The following is a 15,962-nucleotide window of genomic DNA, read 5'->3' on the forward strand; positions in this document are numbered from 1 at the left end:
TAGCCTCTAGTCAGACATTTCCCTAAGGTATCAACATAATTTGAATTTCAAAAAAGAGATTAACAGAATATAGTTCTTTATTTTTTGTTAAATAGGCATTTGGACCACATAAAATCAACTTTACCTTTGCTAAATTTCTGTGTAATCATCTGATCTGAGCTAGTAGCTTAAAACTGAGTTATGTGAATATTTCCCATTACCTCCAGAGAAGGCAGTGGCAAAGCTCCCACCAAGTTTTTTAGTCCTTAGTCCAAGATACTAAGTACTGGGAAATTCTCATGAAGCTAGAGAATGAATCTCTGCTAGATGAGAAAAGTTTAATGCCATGCTATGTTACATGTCTATACTCTCCATTCCATGGTGATACAAATCTGTATTCCATCAGTGAAGTTAATGTAGCTAACTTATACCACCTGATGCACACACAGAAAAAATACCTAAAAGATTATTTCCCCATGTAATATTCATAGAAATGAAAAGCAAACCTAAGAGGTAAAACCCCATAATTCAAACCATGACTGTATGTATAGAAAAGCAGAATTTGTTTTCATTATCTTTGTTTTCAATTCTAGATTGTAGAATTTCCAAAACTGCCTCTCATGCCGTTAATAAAATGTTACTGTAATACTGAGGAGCAGAAATTTAATGAGAATATATTGAATCTAATTGATTTTAGGCAGCCATCAGGGATATTCATAACAAGGAGAAGTGACCTTAAAAATACTGAGCTCTTGCATTGCATTTGTAGGATGCGTCATTGTTCTCTCTCAACTCCCACTCCCCAAATTTAAAAATCTAAATTTTGCATCGCTGAGAATACTACAGCCATCATTTTGAAATTAAAAAGAGATGATATATTAAAAAATTGTTTTAGGTATTTGCAAGTCTAGCATGGTTGATTTTACTGAATTTTCATGGCTTCAAAAATGACTGGGTTTATAAATTTTATAGTAGCAAAGGTAACAAATTCTCATGAGTGACTAAGCTTCTTGAGTCAAAAAAATTGTCTTGTAACTTCTGTTTCTGAAAATCAAACAAAAAACGACCAAAAAAACCCTCACCTTAATAACAATTCAACAAGTCCCACTATTACACTGCTATTAAAAGAAAATTGCTAGAAATAAAAAGCTTACCAATTAAGTTCCTCCATCAAAACAATTAAGTTTGAGTGGGGATTCAGAGGGCTTTTGATCTACTAAGCACTAACTACAGTGTCCTCCTAATGCAAGTCTAGCATAAACAATTTACTTAGCTATTGGAAGTTCTGAATATGAACCATAAAGGACTGGGCATTTTAACAGTATAAAAAAGATGCTAGATAGGTAATTTTGTATGTATTAAAGGCAGTGTTAGAGATTTATAGTCCTTTTAAAAGGATAGAGGAAAAGTAACATAAAACAATCCTGACAGGAAAACTCCTGAACAGCACAAAGATTAGAATATCACTATACAAATGACAGTTACTTGCCATTTATATTTTTTTCTCTTTTTATGTTTTTACTAGACTCAGATCAGCATTCAGCTTCTCAGCACATGTTTTGAATTCTGCTTTTCTGGAGAGTCTTACCCTAATTTTTTCACATGAATTCATATGATTTTTTCTTTCTTTTAAAGCTGAGCTTCTTTAAATGTTACAGGCTACACTATCTTAAATAAGTCTTGATTTTATACTTATGTTTTTGGAGATGATGGGGAGAAATACAGATGACTAGAGAAGCTTGCACATTTACACACTGACAGATTTGCAAAAGTCTGTTTCATCCTAATCCTATTTTTTAGGCTATTCTCTGATTGACTAAACAGACATCTTAGCAAAAATTATCAAACCCATTTCCCTTTGAGCTTCACTTCCAGTTTAAAAGCTCAGTCTTCCATAAGGCCCTTTGGACTTCAAAGATGGTGAATCAGACACATAGCTATGGCATGTGTAATCTTGGAATTCATAATATTCTGTATATTAGATTGGTATTTGCCCCATTTTCTAGAAAAATGCCAGACCCAGACAGACAATGTTGATTGACCCTGCTTTTTTTGTTGTAGTTTAAGACATATACCTCCATAGTTGACTCTTTTCACATCTGTGATTTAGAAAAGATAAATTATTTTCCCTTTGTAAGAGGAAATATAATTGCCATATAATCTCAAGAGCCCAAAATTACTTCTTCAATCTGATTTTTTGCTTCCTTCAAATTACACTTTTTTGAAGAAGGAAAGGAAGAGGAAAATCAAACAAGCTAATTTGGATTTTATAAATAAACCCACAAACCCCAGATTCTCAGTACATAGAGGGAAATTAATTGGTTATACAATACTTCTAAAAGTAATAGGGGAAGCATGCATTTCTTTCTAGAAATGGAATCCTCTGGGAGCCGATATAAATTTTGGAAGAATGATACATTACACTAGATTTATTTATGTAATGTCACTGAAAATCTTCATGTTGGAAATTCCAATCATTAAGTAAATTAAGACAAAACTGTGACCAGAAACTAGGTATAATTAATTTTCTTTTGACTGTTTAGGTACTTATATACACTGCAGCACTCTCATTCTTCCTCATAAGAGCTGGGAATCACAGAGTCTGGAATGTATTTCTTATCATTGCACAAATTGTGGAACTCATTATCTCCATTTTATAGAAGAGGGAGAAAAACCTAGAAGCCATGGAATGAATCTGAATTTCCCTGAGTCCTACTCACTAGGCTAACTCTGTTATATTCCAGACATAATGGTTAACCATGTCTTTGTCACCTTGAGACAGCACACTCAGTTTGAAACTATACATATCTACTTTTTCAGTGCTATTAGGGGGCATGAAAACATTGTTTGTGATTACCAGTTATGCTCCAAATAAGGTGGAACTTTTAAAATTTTAGCGTGACCTGAAGAGGTGTGTTTTTTAAAACAGTTCTGTTAAAGGACAAATAATTGATCCAATAGTTCCATGTGTCAACAGTCATCACAAAGAGCTTCTAGTGACAAGAATCTCTTAATTAAGTTAAATTAAACTAAATTAAATTAAATTTCTTGACAATATTTTTTTGGTCTTCCAAAGACCAAAGACCCCCGAACATGGTTTGGTGGTCTCTGAACTGTGTCTGAAGGTTTGGTCTGAGCTTTTAACTCTTCTGTCCAATGCAGCTATTTGCTCTGTCCTATCCTGCACCATTATAAAATAATTATAGTTTACGACTCACAACAATAAAGATCAGTAGCATTTAGGCCAGTGCCTCTGCCAGGAAGAGGACTGGAGGCAAGAGAAGAGCAGAAGCAAAGAGTGTGAGATTAGTCATGTGCTGCAGTTCTGACTCAAACAAACCACACATGCCAAAGGGAAAGTGTCTGATTCAGTTCTATGGGCCCTTCTGCTTTAATTCAGCAGCAAACAACTTTGTGATCCTGACAAACTTGCTTTCAAACTCCTGTCTTGGCTGTGCTACTCACAGAAGGAGCAAGCAGAGAGGAGACACAAAGCACTGCTTTTCCTGTGTTCACGCTCTCCAAACTCTCTGCACCTCCAGTTCCTCTCTGGTAACACGACATCATTCCTCTGCTAATCTCTTCCTGTGTAACATGCTTCAAAACATGATTTCTCACATATAACCAGGGAGAGGAGATACTTTGCATAAGAGAAATGAAATCAGAGACAGGGGTATCTTGAAAGTTTAGGACATCATGTGGAAGTTTGGACGACGCATCACGTAGGACGTAAGAGGACCAAAGGAAGCAGGAAGGAGAGAGACTTAGGCTCGCATTGCCATTGCAAAGTTCATCCAGCTCAAAAGTATACACCAGCAGCAACTGCAAATACAGTTAACTTCCTACACTAGTAATCCTCATTTTACATACCTGTTTATACATAGCCCATTCAGCCTTCAGCAGCAGAGCTGTCTGACATTTGTAACGTGACGTTTCATGGATGCATGAATATTTGAGCTGTAATTATTTTATCCAAACAGGTTTGTTCTACTTTAATCACGGTGTAACTAGATTTCAAAATATGTGTCTTTAGAAAGCACTGAGGGGGAAAATAGGTACCAAAGTCTTATTAATTGTATACACAATAAAAAAACCCAGCTGTATAGAGAGCAGCACATGAGGGTAGGGAAAAAAAGGGGGGAAAATCATACAATTGTTTAAAGCACAGAGATTAACTACTTAGAGTCCTACTAGCAGGCAAATTAGTAATAGATACTGGTAGTCTCAAATACTTGGTAATAATTAATATAGGATGATGAAATGCATTAAAAAATAAAAATTAATCAAGAAGAGTCTTTTTTAAAAAAGTAAGTCAGAGTAATGAGCTAAAAATTAAGGAATAAGACACTCTACATTTAACAGTGATTTTCAGAGGCTGAAACACCAAATAATATAACTAAGATGGTTTTGCATTTAGGAATTGATCTGCTGTATATTTGAAAAATCTTCCAGGGCAAAAGGAAGTATAGCCTTTTGCATTACACTGTAGTGAGCAGATTAGTTAAATGAAGTAAGAGCTGTAATAAAGCCCATGTATAACAAGGAATGCCCCATCTCAGACAGCCAGCTGGTTTGCTCAGTTCTCATATCAAGGTACAGTATTTCTGGAGCACTGATTTTTTCATCAGGATGGAATCCATGATGCTACAAAAGTGAAGAGGCACAGAATCAGCCCTCTTCTTTGATACAAAGGATTATAAAAGGAATTAAAAAACAAGGACATTCTAAGCAGATTTAATTGTTCAGTTGAGATAAAAGATATTAAAAGTACTAAAAATAGGAACTACTTCTTTTTCAACTGACAAAGCATCAGATGTTATTGTTCTTTCACCCAGCAAACAGAAACCAGTTGTTTGGATGTCAGCTGTTGAAAAAATCATTGTGTGAAAGTTAAAATGCTCACTGGAAAAGCACAGTTCAATTAAGCATGGTCTGCACAGATCAGTCAGAGAAGGTCAGGCTTTACTGACACAGGAGTACTGTGAAGACGTTACTGCCATGACTGATGAAAGGAATTCAGTAGATTTATGATACCCTGATTTGACAATGCCCTTCCCTCAGAAATTAATGACTACAAGACAGTGCTAGGACATCAGGAGTAAATGAAACTGTTAGTTAAAAATAAGAGCTGGAAAAAATACGTTTGAAAGCTTTTTTTTTTCAGTGCTTTTGGGGCGAATTATGTAGGTCTAAATCAAACTTGTAGTACACACAAATTATTTGGCTTGGGACAAGGATACTGACTCCTTTTAAAGGGCAACTAAATTAAAAGGAGATTACATTACCTAAAGGAATCAGTAGATGACCAAGTTGACTCTGTTATTTAAGATGCTTAATACAGACCAGCTGGACAACCACTTACCATGGAAAAATAATGTGTTGTCCCATGGTGAAACACAAGATCTTTACTGTGTCTTTAGAAAAACTCAAGCATAAATTAACTTGTGTGTACCTATATTCAGCAGCTTTTTGTACCTACATTCAGCATCTTTTTAAATATGTACAGATGTGTAAAACTTATTTCATAAATTCTATCAGTGCCTCTAATGGAACAAAAAATTTCTTATATAAATATTAAGCTACCCAATAGAACAAGAGCAGATCTAGTACAGAATCTTAAGAACTTCTGATAGCACTTGGAAGGTATCATCTTCTATGAAATGCAGCAAGTTCCCAGAGTAATTGAGGAAGAGCTCTATCAGATACACATTAAAAGTTCTTTGTTCCCTCTAATTGAAACTTGTGTTATTAAGTTACATTTAAAAAAAGCTGATTTTTCTCCCAGATGAGAATTAGTATAAAGTAATCAGAAAGAAAACCAAGACTGTCAAAGACAAAGTCCAACTGGGCCAGAGAATCAGAAATTATGAGTGCAAGAGATAAGCTTGAAACTAGGATAAGGGATAACTAAAGGCCAGATAAAACATACATATCCATAACGATGGGGTATTATCACAATACTCTTAGAATCAATTAAACTTTCATTTGGTTTTTTCCCCTGAACTTTTCCTTCCCTTGATCTGGTCTGAAGGGATTTTATTGTTCATACTTTTGAGATCAGTATTTTCTGCAAAGGAGACAGTCTGCGTTTTCTGGTTCAAATGTTAAGACACCATGGTCCTTGGAGCTTTCGGCCCCAGTGTAGGTTCTGAACATGCACAGGGATCCTTCCCCAGTGAACTCAAGACTCCAGACCCCCACACGATTTCCTCTGCTTCACAGCATGTCATGTACAAACACTAGCCAGTAGCCTGAACCCCTACAACTCAGAAAACTGAGATTTCCAGAGGGTAAGCTGACTTGGTTACTGAAACAGTGCTGTAGATACCAAAGGAACTAGAGCAGATGGAGTGATTATTTTTGAGCAATGGGAAAGGCAGTTCAGGTATGGATGAACACTGGAGCTCATTATCATTTTAACCAAGCCATCTTTATGTAAAGGTTTTAAAACAGAACCAAGTTACCATGGAAACTGATTGAAGCAAAGACTTACTGTAAATTCTTTTCTTGACAATGATAACAGGACTGACAGGTGGGCTGTAAAAGGAAAACGAGTGCAATACAGAGTAAGGCATGTTGACCTGTTTCCCCTTCATAGAACTGTTGTCATTTTTAGCTCTGCTTTATCTCTACATTTTCTATGGTGATATATTGAAAATACTTTAGAAGAAGCTGCCATCTAAATGAACCTTTTATTTTGTCGTAATCATATTTGCAAGGGGATATACAAGAAAAGAGCAAAGAGCTAAAGGGCAGGGCACTCCACTTCTTTTCCCAAATTATTCTGTCCTACTAGAACCATCAGGGAGGGAGAGCCATCTCTCAGGAAACACATTTGCATAAAGTGCCCTTTCCCACCAATGTTTATATTTTGGTCTTGAAATATGCTCTAGGTACATTCTCATCCTAGTACAGTGCTCCCCTTGTACACTGTGAAAGAAAGTAACAGGAATTAAGTGATTTTACTGAAGAAATAGCTCTTTTCCCTTTCCCATACATTTAAAAGTATACCTATTTTCTATAATATACCAGTAATCCTATTTAAAAAACAATTTGTCTCTGTAAAAATCTTTCTTAGCCTGATGGATGACAGTAAGAATAATAGAGATTAGAGTACCAGTCCTCAAAACACAGTGCCAGAATTTTAGGAAAGGAAATTGGCAGAATGAACAGCAGAGCTTGTACCTTTTCCACTTGGAATAGTTAGCTGGCAGCACTGGAAAAGATTTCAGCATATGAATATGCAATTCTTTTTTTAATTCTGTGCTTGGTGTTTCTACCTGCTGTGCTTAATTTCAGAATCTGTTATCATTAGAGAAAAATAATGTCTTTTGCAACATAATATTCTACCAAAAGGAAGGTAGGAGAAGGGGAAGATTCTTGATTTTGTCCTGATACTTTTCTAGCTCAAAATTTCTTCTTGGCTTTACCTCCCAGATGAGCTGTGTTTGTACATGGCCTTCTGACACAATCTATAAAACAATTTTCTTCCAAGTTTTAGGAGGTTTGCTGTCATCAACAGACAGGTTTGGTCCCCGTGTACTGGAACCACAACAGAGAGTCACCTTTTCCAGCAGGTTTGCCTTGCAGCTAAAAGTAACAGCAGCAACTGCTTCTGTTTTCAGAAGTAAATATACTTCTCACCTTCAGTCTCTGCCTTTCTCAGCACTGAGGGGGTGGGGACTTGACAGATGGTTCCTGCTAAGAAATCACAGATAAAATGGTATTTGGTGTATGACATAAATTTCCAGGCAAATAAGAATGTTTTTCATTTAATATCATCCCTGTGAAAAGCTGAATACTTAATAAAATGTGGCATGCTCTAAGGCAACACATCTTACATGTTAAAGTGTATGAGGATGAGCCTTGTGGCAGAACTCTCTGATAAATGATGCACAAGGCAACTTTTACTTGTCATAAGTGAGTTTTGATGCCTGTGTTTATTATACGTAAAGCTTTTAGGTAATCAGACAAAAGGAAACAAGAATCCTAATTCTACTCTTTTTAAGCTAATTACATCTTCTATTCTGTCCACTGTACAATATTTGGGTGTCTGAGCCACAGAAAGCTGCCAGTCCAGGCTCAGCTGTGAGACACACTTGTGCAGAGGTTTGTGCAGTCCTTGAAACTGGACACTCAAGGACTCCTTGCATTGAATGTAGAACCATCTAAAGAATGCTAATTAAAGTACTTCTATGCTTTTTGTCTTCATTCTGGCACAAATCCTACTAGAAAAGGGTCAAAAAATATAGTTGCTGTCCTTCTCAAGCAAATAAATTCCCCATAAACATAAAAAATGTTATGAATATAAAAATTATTTCAAAATGTGTTTTTAATTCTAGAAATAGTATCCCAACAGTCAACAGTTTAATACAATTGAAATTCCTTGGCACTATTGTACATTCCCAATTTTAATTATTTTTATATCTAGTTGTATGACAAAAATGTGTTGTTTCAAATAATCTTCATCAGATTCCACAAAGAGGTGTTTATCTTGGACTTACTTAAGGAAGTCAGAGGTTTAGAAATAAGAATGTTGGTAATAGTTAAGGTCATAACACAGGACAGTACAGTTTTAATTTACAAATTCTCACCTAAAGACATGATTATTCAAAGCAAAGGTGGGGAAAAGATGCAAAAGAGATGGAGAAGGGATTGTCTGGAACTGGAAAAAGCCAATATACAAGTTCTGGGAGAAAAAAAACAACCGCAACAAAAAGAAACAAAAAAACCCAACAAACTAACAAACCCCAAACCCCACCAAAGAACAAAACAAATCAAAACACACCACCAAAAACCATCAAAGAATGATAAACCAGAAAATGGAACAAACCTTAAAACTGCAGTTCACAAAATTGCCATTTTCAATTTAAAGATATCAGAATTCTGTGAAAATCACTGAACTTTGCAGAGGTGTCTCAGAAAGGCACCTTGTCAACTTCAAGACCAGGCCTAAAAGAAATCAGGTCAATGCTGCAAGTAAACTAATCTCTGACACACCTAAGTATCAGTGGTCATTCTAAAGGTGTTGTTTGGGCTTCCAGAGGACAACTTGACAGACACTTGTATTCTCTGTTTCTCATAAGCATGCATTTTCTAAGGCACACATTTCTACATGCGTGTGTTGACACATTTTGTGAAAAAAAAGTACATAAATAGGTTTTGTGCATGGATTTAAGTGGTTAGCAGTATAAAATTATGTCAGTATTCATATCTGCAAATTTATTACTTCAGTATTGACCCAAAGTCTCTAATTGTTCTATCTCCATTTTCATGGAAGACAGAAAAAAACGTAATGAAACAAGAAGTCTGTCATTTACACATATGTAACTCGTGCATTTTTGTCAATGCAGGTTTTTCAATATAGAGTTCACACTGGTTTCATATGTGATGAGGAGACAAGCAAACAGTGGAGAACAGCAGTAGATACGATGCAGATAAGCAAGAAAGAAAAATTAAGGATGAAAAGACGGAGCCGTTTCTAAAAGATCAGGTAAGGAATTCAGATGATTCTCTATAAAGTGTAAAATGTACAAATAATTGTGCCAAATAATTTACCCTGCCCTTCCTAGTATTTCTGAGAATTCCTTCTATATGTGTCTAGGACATATATACACACACAATACATGTACCCTACTAACCCCCACCCACAAAATTAATCTCCTTTTTGAGCAAAACTGCTGTTACTCTCAGTGCAAATATTTATTATACTGGTATCCTACAGTTCTTTTAATAAAATCCTTTATTTCCTTTAAATAAACCATTGTACTAGTTGCTACAGGAAGACAATTGAGTAGTGGTTGGACAGAAGAGTAAAAGGGAGTTGTGCTGTGCATGCTTCTGTTCCCTTCTCAACATCCCCAAGTTCTCAAACCTTACAATGCCCTGTCCTCAAACCCTTGGGGCATTACAAGCACACTGCAGAAAAGCGCCATCTGTTATCACCCACCCCTCCCTTATACAGGTGACAGGTGGAAAGTTTGTTAAGAGCTTGAGCACACTTAGATTTCCTAAGCATGACCAGAGAAGAGTAGAAATATATTTACCAAAGACCAAATCTGGACAAACAGGGAAGAACAATTAATCCTTTCCTCATCTGCTCTCCTGTTTTGGAGAAAAGCTGCTGCACCACTTGTGGTGTCACAGTGGGAGACTGTATAACCTCTATTCCCTAAAACAAACTGGACACTGGGATAACTGCACATTACCTGATGGAACTGTTCGTGACAGAAACATCCTATAAACTTTTTAGTGATACTTACTTTCAGAATAGTCTGAAATTGTACTTTTGCCACAAACAGACGAAAAGAAAACAACAGCTAAACACTACAAATCAATCTACTTAATCAATACCTCTCCATTCCACTCAAAAAACTAAAGCTAACCTAAGATGCTGGTATAGCAACACACGTGAAATATTAAGAAGTGGTTACTTACAGGGTTTTGCATTCCTAAGTGACACCATCAGCTTATCAAACCCATTTAGTAAATCCACAAAGCAGAAATTCCTTTAGAGTTTGGCCCTGTAGAAGTACTTTAACTCATCTACAAAATCCTTATTTATGCTAATATTTAGTTTTCATAGAACAGCATCTAATGCTTCCAGACAGCATGCTTCAGAAGACTGACTCCAAACCTATGGAAATTCACAACTGAAAAAACACATTCTACGAATTCCCAATTCTAACAACATTAAATTCTAATTCCCAATGTCTAAAGACATTAAAACATACAAAAGTCCTTAGCCAAGCCTCACAAACTATACAAAACTCATTATTACTGTTAACATATCAATTATGATGATGATAATTTTGTGCAGTTCGGGAGGACTTTCACATGTTGGGACATCCTGGCACTTCAAGGTGTGTTGTTGATTGATGGCTGCTGCATGCTTGCAGAGTATCAGCAAGGATGCCTCCAATGGGAGAAGCAGCATCATTCAGCTGGAGTTTCTCTAAGACATGCAATATTCATCAGTTACAAACTTGGGAATGTCACACTGTAAAAGCTACATGATAAAAGACACTGCATGGTGTTACAGCTGATTCCATTTGCCATATAGTATGTTATTACTTTGCATTACCCTGGGGAGGGCAATAAAAGGGAAAGGACAGAACACACTCAAGGCATATAGAAAAACAAGGGCAAATTGCATAGTTCTTAATTATATCAATAAGGTCTGTAAATGAAACAGAGATACAACTAAATAATGAGTTGAAAGTGCAATACACTACTTTCCAGCTACTGAAAAGCAACAAACTCTATCAGGAATGTTTTAACAGGAAGAAATTGCCAGCCACTACATGTAGAGGCCTAGAGACAACATTAAAGCAGATTTGACATAAAAGTCAGCAAATGCTATGTGCAATGCTACACATATTCCCAAAATATGGTTTCACATCAAAGATAATTTTACATGCCTATAGAATCTCATAGGCACAGCCATAATAAAACCAATAAATGAATTATTAAAACAATAAAGTGGGAGGCTATTTGCTGAAAACAGTTAAAGTAAAGCAATAATTAATTGTGTCCATTTGATATCAGGTAAGTGAGCTGTCCCTAGGACCTAAGACACTTCAAAACAAACAACAACTCCACATTTAAAAAGGCTTTCTCTTTACAATATATCAGAATTCACAAGCAGAATTTTCTGACTGAAACAAAATCCAGCCCAGGTTAGATCATTCTTTGGGAGCTATTATTCAGTCACCACTGAAATTTTAAATGAGAAATACTGTGATACCAAATACCAGAAACATACAGGCCTGCTGGTTTTAGGACTAGTTTGGCTCTAAATGCCATAGTCTATTGAATAAGAAATTTTAAGATCTGTTAAAAGAACAGAATATTTTCAAATTATTCATGATAATTGTGCAGTATTTCAGATGACATCTTCAAATCTGTCATCTATTCAAGTGTTCCATTTGAGCAGCCAAAATTAGATTGCTCCATTTAGCCAGAACTAGCAGGATTAAATCAGATGAATTCTATTAATTCCAAATATTTCCTATTACGGGTTAGGCAGTGTGCTTTCATTTTAGTTTTTACTAGCTATTAGGAAGATTTTTTTTTAATGAGTCATTTAAGTGTCTCAGTATCATTTGAAGCAAACAGAAGCTCACCGGAGAGTAAATAGAGGATCATGGCTGTATGGCCCTCACTAGCTTGTACTCACTAAACCCACTGGGTGCAGTTTACCAGTCTCAAGGTTTGCCACTACACTGGTTAACATCTGTAAATACTTGCTGCCCAGTAAATGGCAGGAGGGGCCAAGCTGTAATTGCTGTGCAAATTACTGCACCCATTTATATCTTTCAGCTAATGATAACACCAACTCATGACACATTCTCCAGTGTCTTATCAAAATCAATGGAGTTTTCACACATTTATTTCAGTGTGTGTGCCATTCATACTTCTGTTCCAGCCATAAAAAAGCTGGTGGCAGAAATGACTGATGTCACTAAATGAAGGTTATTATTCAGTGAGAGATAAAGAAAGAAAGGGAGGAAAAAAGCCAGTTCTCACTACTATACTCAAGGGTGTTCTTCCTTTTTGAGCAGTGAGCAGAAATCTTGAATATGACTTAACTGACAGCTCAAGCTTAAAGACACAGTGTTGTAAATAGACTTGCTAAATTACCAAACATTCTTCTATTCTTATCTTTTTTAAAGGAAATCTGTCTATTATTATTTGACTGAGAAATATTTGTATATTTTTGTTCTAAGAATGAATTTAATTCCATACTAATGAAAGATAACTAGTGTTTGACAGAATTAGTGTTTACCTTACTCTACTACATTGGGAATTCAAAACTAAATTTTAAATACTTTGATTTCTGCTATTCTGATAAACTCTGTCACCTTGACAACAACCATAAATGAATGCATTAGTTATGATAAATCTTCAGAGCAGCAGTTCTAAATTAGGAATGGAAAGTATCTTTTTAAAATACTTAATAATTTCTTCTGGAAAGACAAATGTTTAATTAAATGTGGGAAATAGAATGTTGCAATGAATTCTTCAGACTAAAGTCATATCACAGTATGGTTATTATTTCTACTACTAATTTTTACAAAATTTACAACTTATTTAAGTTTCACATTGAAAAACTGAGAAAAACATCAAGAAAATTATAAATGATAGAGTTTGGGAGTTGAAGTCAAGGAAAGAATCATGTTCCAAAGCTTTCTCATGATGAAGTTTTTTCTGCTAGTTCAATTCATTTAGGCACTTAATTTTTTTTAATAATTGATCATGACAGTACTATAGTATAATATTGATTATCTTACACGTGTTCACTTTCAATGTGTTCAGTTAGTTTAAGGAAATGCTGGTAGGCCAAGAATTTGCTGTGTTTCAGAGGAAGAACATTCAATTACATTCAGCAAGAAGATCAAAAATAAGGTATTTTTATCCAACCACAGTTTTTAAGTAAGCAAGGTTGATGAGTGGTAGTATCTTAAGAGGATTTCAGAGACAACAGGATCTTAAAGATGTAAACTATTCAAGAGTACACTGACCACTATAAAACCATCCTGTCAATTACACACACATTGCTTTTTAGTGAAAATGCAGCATTTGAAAATTTGGAAAAATGGTTATGTAAATAATAAACTGGTTATATAAATAATAACTGGAATAATAAAATTGCTAGTACAGTCAACTCCAACTTTCACTTCCAGAGGCACCACGAAATCTGATTTTATAAACACACCTCTATTCAAAAACTTGAAAAATAAGCAACTGGTCTGTGCCTTAGAGGTGCCTCAGACCTAGCTAAACACAACTTGTGTATATTTTAGGCCTGCCTTCTTTTGATATATAGTTCAGTTGCCAACTCTTATAACATTTCTTCTAAAAAGATACTCTGCTGGATATTTGCAGTACATTATGAACAGATGTTATACCACCCTGTTGATTTGTGTTAGAGTATTTGTCTCTTCACTGGGTTATTAAGTGTTGAAAGCATGAGTGAACAATAGTATAGTAAAGAAAATATTTAGGATTTCAGTGCTTTTTCTAAATGAAGCTATTCACAGCTGGTACTTCCAAATTCTTCCTTAGTCCTCTTCCTTATTTTGCTTCCAAAATGCTTTATCATTCTAAATCTAAGTCTTTTTATGGCAGCAAAAGCTGACAGACTCTCAAGGTAAACAACTGGAAAATACTCAAATCCTGATCACTCAGAATGATTTTCTCTAGTTCAGAAGAAACCTCAATATCATTTGAGAGTAAGGGCCACAATATGCCCTTAACAGTCCAGCAATGTTATTTGCTATTTTTAGGGGAAATTTTCAGTAAGCAGATCCATTTTGCAAGCAAGGTCCTTTAACTGCCATGTCTACACTGCCCAAAGGCCAATCCACTCACGAGAACTGAACAGCTTCCTATGCCCTCATTCCCAGAGATGTACCTCTGTGGTTTTTGATATAAAGGAAAACAATTATCTGAAGTAAACAACAGAATCTGAAAAATGAACAAGATGAAAAGTATAGAACAGTGTTTTCTGAGCAAGACTCTGCCATCCTTCTTTACGCCCTCATCTCCAAGAACATTACACCTGATCAAGCTGCATCCTAAAAGCAACATTAATTGCTTTCCTGGAACAGACTAGTGAACTGCATGCTCAGATGATCTCTATAATTTCTTATTTTTAAAGCCAGTGACTCCAATAACATCATGCTAGCAACAATTACAGTATAAATTGTACATAACTGTAGAGAAATAAACCTGCACAGCACCTCAGCCTCCATCAAAATGCAATAAAGTGGGAGGTTTTTTTCAAACTGGAAAACGTAAGACTGAGCAGGACTGAAAATACCCTTTTGTAATTCCCTGCTTATCCCAGCAAAAGACCATCTGATCTCTAAAAAGTGAGCTAAAATGTAAGAGATATAAATTCCTTTTAGCTGTTTAGAATATTTTTTTTGACATTGCAAATGACAGTAAATGTGATTAATGGTTGCTGATAATTGGAGTTTCATTTGAGTGGTTATTACTTGTCAGTGACAATTAATAGCTCCACAGACCCTCCATTCATTTCACAATATTAAAGAATGATGGCTTGTGGGAATTATGCTAAACTAGCACATTCAATTAGATTTTGAATTTTACAGTATATTGAATAACAGTTTATGGTTTTATAATAGCAGTGATGGTTTATTGTTGCATGGTAATCACTCTCATTACATGTATGCATGTCTGGAGAGTTACAATTTCTATACCCATTAAAATGATTCAATTACATGTTAACATTTCTTTAAAACTACACAGTGCTTTGGTCTTTATCAGTAAAGATAGTTTTTAATGACAGTTACATTGGTTTTTTCCCAGCATTTGATGGGCAAGATGCAATGTTTAAGGGATGCAAAAGCCGCTCATGCTCCTTGGTATCAAGCATCACAACAGGAAGAGAGAAAGAATGATTAGTGGCAGAGAGAAGCCCATGACAGAGAAACAGCTATGTAAAATAAAGTTGACTGAAAATGTTGTCTGCATCAGGACAAAATGGTGCATAGAGTTTAATATGAGAGACTGGAAAGGGTATATTTTTTAATGTGACAACATAAAACTTAATAGAACAATTTTTAAAGTTTCTCAACTGAAAAATCATTTAAGTTTCTTACCTGAGAAAGCAGCAGGCTCTGAGGTTTAACATGCTCATAAGATAAATCTTGAAAATGTAAGTATAGTAATAAAAATTCTGCCACTCAGGAAGCCAGTGCATTTCTAACACAGACATCTGTATTGTCAGGATCTAAGTCAGAGATCATTCAGTAAAGTTTAACAAAGTGGGAAAAGGAACAAAGCGGAGAAAGAGCTTTATAAAGTTAAGGCACCTACTGATTTCACTTGCATAAGTGCTTTTGCCTAGGACTCTCCATGACCTCAATTTTCTGATGCACAGAATATCAGTTGTATGAGAACACTGTAAATAAATGTTTCTTCTGCTTTGTCTCTTATTTCAACATGCTCTTAAA

General features: G+C 35.4%; 1 protein-coding gene across 2 annotated transcripts in view; it reads left to right on the plus strand.

Moving 5' to 3' along the window:
• Positions 1 to 9,310: 9,310 nt before the first annotated feature.
• The window catches only part of B3GALT1 (beta-1,3-galactosyltransferase 1), a 94,510-nt gene continuing 87,858 nt past the window's right edge, over positions 9,311 to 15,962 (plus strand). For both annotated transcript variants that reach the window (XM_031056054.1, XM_031056048.1), the window contains exon 1: positions 9,311 to 9,472. The gene's annotated coding sequence lies outside the window, so the exon portion shown is untranslated. The remainder of the gene's footprint in view (positions 9,473 to 15,962) is intronic.

This window comes from Geospiza fortis, unplaced genomic scaffold (assembly GCF_000277835.1).
Source record: "Geospiza fortis unplaced genomic scaffold, GeoFor_1.0 scaffold112, whole genome shotgun sequence".
Lineage (NCBI taxonomy): Eukaryota > Metazoa > Chordata > Aves > Passeriformes > Thraupidae > Geospiza > Geospiza fortis.